We start from the raw sequence: 5,240 nt of genomic DNA, 5'->3' as shown, positions 1-5,240 counted from the left end.
AAATGTCTGTGTAAATATGAGGAAAGGGCCTGGTTGTTTTCAGAGCTGTTTCCTGTCCCACCGAGATGTTAAGAAGAAGTTTGGAAATTCGTGCCCGTCTTTTTCTTTTCCTCTGGCTGTGCTGGGTCTTTGTTAAGGCTTCCCAGGTGGCTCAGTGGTAAAGAATCCACCTCCCAACGCAGGAGATGTCCTTGGATGTCTGGGTTGGGAAGATCCCCTGGAGGAGGAAATGGCAACCCACTCCAGTATTCTTGCCTGAGAAGTCCCATGGACAGAGGAGCCTGGCAGACTACAGTCCATGGAGTCGCAAAGAGTCAGGCTCAGCTGAGTAACTGAGCACGCACAGGTCTTCATTATTGCACGCAGGCTTAGCTGCCCCTGCACGGCCTGTGGGATTTTAGTTTCCCGACCAGGGATCGAACCCCAAATTCATGTTCCCTGCATTGGAAGGCAGGTTCTTAACCCCTGAGCCACCAGGAATTCTTTTTTTTTTTTTTTTAAGAATTAATGGGGAACTACAGAGAACAGTATGGAGGTTCCTTTAAAAAATAAAAAAAGAGTTAGCATATAATCCAGCAATCCCACTCCTCGGCATATATCTGGAAGAGAGGAAATCTCTGATTCAAAAAGATGCATTCAACCCCAATGTTCATAGCAGCACTGTTTACAGTAGTCAAGACACAGAAGTAATCTAAACATGAGTTGATGAATGGATGAAGAAAATGTGATACACACACATACGTGTGTGTGTGTATATACAGTGGAATACCACTCAGCCACAGAAAGAAGAAAATGATGAAATTTGCAGTAACATGGATAGATCTGGAAATTATTCTACTAAGTGAAGTAAGTCAGACAAAGACAAACATATGATATCAGTTATATGTGGAATCTAAAAAAATGATATAAATGAACTTATTTACAAAACAGAAATAGACTCACAGACATAGAAAACAAATTTATGGTTACCAGTGGGGATAGCAGGGGAGGATAAATTAGAAGTTTGGGATTAATAGATACACATACTATACATAAAATAGGTAAACAACAAGAACCTAGTACATAGCACAGGGAACTATAGTCAATATCTTGTAATAATGGAAAAGAACATAATATATACAATATATAGTATAATGGAATGGAATATTTACACATTATAATGGAATGTATGCTGGAAAAGAATCTGAACAAGAATATATATATATATGTATATATACACCCACACATACATATAAAATTGAATCACTTTGTCCTACACCTGAAACCAACACAATATTGTTAATCAACTATACTTCAATTTAATTTAAAAAACCTTTTTTTAAAAAGACAGTAAGTTGAGGAGGGAGGAGACATATGTGCATCTATGGCTGACTCAGGTTGATGTATGGCATCAACACAACACTATAAAGCATTTGTCCTCCAATTAAATTTTGTTTTAAAAAAAACTAAAGAAAAAAAAAAAGAACTAATGGTAAAGGCCAAAATTTTTATTGTGAAGGCCCAGTGTCATCAGGCTGAATCTTAGGCTCTCCCGGCTGGATGTTACCTATTTATTTGTCTTGAACTCTATTTTAATGCTAACAGCAGCAGTGAAAGAAATAGCAAGAAAGAGCGTAATCATTTAAGTCAAATGACTAAGTCTCGATTGTTTCAATGGTGCAGAAACATCAAAAAGAAGGTTGCAAAAACACTTTAAGGAAAACAAAGCTTATATTCTTTACACATTTTAGAATCAGTTGCTAACATGTATTTACCTCTTTAGATTTTAGGAAGAAACAAGAAAGTAGTGAGCGAGTGGTAATACCTAAGAGCACTGAATTGTAAAGAGAATAGAATTCAGGATTAAAGTCAAGTCATAAAACAGTGAAGAGAAGTTTAAAATTGGGAGCCTAGGGTTCTAGTCCTGTCTCTGTCTCAACTCTATGATCCTGGGCAGGTCACCTCCTGTTTCTGAACTTCAGGGGAAATAATACTAAGTAAGGCCTGGCTCTTGTTTACGCTCTCTAGGGATCAGATTTCTCATCTGCATAGTCAAGGAAGTTTTGAAAGAAACAGTCTCCAGGTTATAACAAAGACAGTTTTCAACGCAGCAAAAGTCTTCAACCTTCTCTTGGTTTACATAATCATTTTCTCACCCATTTCCACATCACAAAGCAGCTCAGTAAAACTGGAACTTTTCCCACCTATTTCTATAGTAGTAAATTCCTTTTTGTTTCAATATGCTCTTTTACTTGAAAATGCATTTTTTTAATGAAAATATATAATAAAAGTTGAATAACATACAAATAAAAACCTGTCATTCACATACAATCCCAGCAGGTGACGGTGTCATTAATTTTCTCTTCTCTTTGGTAATCTTTAGTTACAGTATTTCTGTTTTTTTAAATGAAATCTGGGTAAAACCATTTGCTGTATTCATAATTTACCATTTTTTAATTAAAAATAAAAAACAGTGGAAAGAATGGGAGAAAGACATAATCCCTTTATCTTCTTTTTTTCTGTTAAATATATTTTGTCTTATATAAGTAATCTGCATATTTAAAAATTTTCAAAAGCCTAGAAATATTAGAATTGAGAAGCAAAATCCTGTTATCTCAATCAACCAGAGATAATTATTTTTAGTGTGTAACTTTCCAGACTTGTTTATATGATTACATGAGCCTATATACACATATATATTTAGAATAAATCATAAGGCATTTCCTATTCCACAGTCTTTTCACACAGTGATACATCTTAACAGCTTTTCATGTAGCTCTCCCACGAAGCACGTGGCATAAATAACAGTACACGCCGTTATTAACCAGCCTACTGGGAATTCTCTGGTTGGGACTCTGCGCTCTCACTGCCGAGGGCCTGGGCTGGATCCTTGGTTGAGGGACTAAGGTCCGCACGCTGCCACCCCTGCAGCTTCACCAAGCGTTTGCCACTCGTGCACACGCTGTAGAAATAATTTTATCCAACTTGACATTTGTGCTTCGAGTTACGATTCAGCTTCGATGCAGAGTCTCCATCTTTCTGGCACTTGGAGCTGACTGTCGCTCCCTTTACAGACTTTAGCATTGGCTCTATTCTAAGCAGGCCCCACCCCATCACGTATAAAAATATTTTCCACTGTTTTCTACTGGTACTTTCTTTTACCTCATTGTGGTCATCCATGCAGTTACTTGTTTCTTTTTCTTTCCAGAGGAAAACAGTTTGACATAAACTGCCCCCTGGAAAGGTGATCGTATCAGTGGCTCAGTTGTGTCCGACTCTGCGACCTCATGGACTGCAACACTCCAGGCCTCCCTGTCCATCCTGAAAGGTAATAAGATTTATGTTCCCACCAGCAGTGAAGAAATATATGCTTTTACAGTCTTTGACCACATTGCATATTGCCTTTTATTTTAACATTTGTCAATTTGTAAAGAAAAAAAATATTGCCCATTTATTTTGCTTCACATTCTCTGTATTTTTCATGAAACCATCTTTTATGATACGTGCATTTACAAATTTTGTATTTTTTCCTCCTAAAACTGGTTATGTCCTTGCTATATTTTTCTCCTGAGCTTTGCTTTGATTTAATCAATTTGCAAGAATTTATATTTTTTGCAAAAATTTATATTTTCTTATACAACACAATTCAGAAAAAGAATGTGAAAGGTATGCCTTTCTTTTCATTACGTATGTGGCAAATGCTTTGGATTGTACTTTAAACTGTGTGTGATAGGGACAGAAGCCTTCACTTGTGCAAACAGAGTTGTTGACCGGAGGTAAACACCATAGTGGGGCGGGGCCTGGAGAGCAGGGCTAAAGAAAACTTTCCAAACAGTTTATGGTAAAGGCCAGGACCAAGCAAACCAGTCTCCAGAAACTCGGTATGGATAGCCTTTCAAGAGCTGAGTCTGGGGCTTGCCCACAAAGGGCCTGGAGAGAGACTGCTGGAGGAGACAGGAGGCTAGAAGACGGGGAGGAGATGGCAGGGCCCTAGCGGCTCACTGAGCTCGTAAGGCACCCCTAGGTGCTCAGGGGGAACACCTGGAGGTGGCCGTAAACAAAAAAAATATGCATTTCATCTCTGCTTTGGCTTATCCGTGTGATCTATCGCCGAGGACAGAGAATTTAGTACATAAAAATACTGTGCAATATAAATGTGTTTTTTTCTCCCTTAAGCCACAGCTCTGGAGTCACAGGTGTTTGGGCTCCAAAAGACACCCACCTCTCCCCACAGCTACCCCAGCAACCATACACCATTGCGTTTCACTTACCAGCGCAGAAAACAAATGACTTTTCCCCTTGTCTATAGTGTTCAATGCTGGCCAACTTCAAAGCTCTGGATTCTGAATCCTGGCGCTCCCCACAGCCACACCAAGTTATGTGTGACATCACCATTTCTACATCTACGCTTCATTAAGTCTTGGCACTTAGGTACTAAGAGCATGATGTTTCCCATCTTGCTGTGGAGATTTCCATGGATATCTGCATATTATTTGGGTGTTCGGCAGCCACACCAGGAAATAATTGCTCTTTACACTTGCTGCAAGTACAGAGTCTCAAGACATGGCTGTCAGATAAAGTCTCCCTATTCGACCTTTGTCACTATTTGCTCCACTTCTGTTTGTCACGAGCCTGCTCATAACACTTTCGTTTACTGTTCCCTGATTACTGCAGGAGGGTGATTGGAAATGTTCAGGCTGGTAGTCACCGTGTGTCCGTCCACCTTCAAGGTTACTGAGTTTCGACTCATCTCTGCTTTCAAACAAAGTCAAACACCACTGCAACCAGCATCCACAAACGGACTGGAGTGCAGTGGTCGTGGGTAAGGACTGAACCTGGAAAACACTACTATGTCCATTAGTCACTAGACCTACTCCTTATGACCCCATGGACTGTAGCCCACCAGGCTCCTCTGTCCAGTCCATGGGATTCTCCAAGCAAGAATACTGGAGGGGGTTGCCATTCCTTCTCTGGAGATCTTAACCACCCAGGGATTAAACCTGAATCTCCTGCATTGCAGGCGGATTCTTTACCATCTGAGCCTATATAATATACACTAAACTGAACTGATGGCTTCCCTGGTGGCTCAGAGGATAAAGCGTCTGCCTGCCATGCACGAGACCAGGGTTCAATCCCTGGGTTGGGAAGATCCCCTGAAGAAGGAAATGGCAATCCACTCTAGTATTCTTGCCTGGAGAATCCCATGGACAGAGGAGCCTGGCGGGCTATAGTCCACGGGGTCGCAAAGAGTCGGACACGAC

At 40.3% G+C, this 5,240-nt stretch overlaps 1 long non-coding RNA gene across 1 annotated transcript; it reads right to left on the bottom strand.

The window, feature by feature from the left end:
• Positions 1-941: 941 nt before the first annotated feature.
• On the bottom strand, positions 942-4,592 carry LOC138428191 (uncharacterized). The gene is made up of 2 exons (XR_011252322.1): positions 4,251-4,592; positions 942-3,300 (listed from the first exon to the last, which is right to left on the bottom strand). It is a non-coding gene; the product is annotated as an uncharacterized lncRNA (long non-coding RNA).
• Positions 4,593-5,240: the final 648 nt, after the last annotated feature.

This window comes from Ovis canadensis, chromosome 23 (genome assembly GCF_042477335.2).
Source record: "Ovis canadensis isolate MfBH-ARS-UI-01 breed Bighorn chromosome 23, ARS-UI_OviCan_v2, whole genome shotgun sequence".
Taxonomy (NCBI): Eukaryota; Metazoa; Chordata; class Mammalia; order Artiodactyla; family Bovidae; genus Ovis; species Ovis canadensis.
The sequence above is the reverse complement of the archived record's forward strand: the minus strand, read 5'-3'. Positions and strand labels throughout refer to the sequence as shown.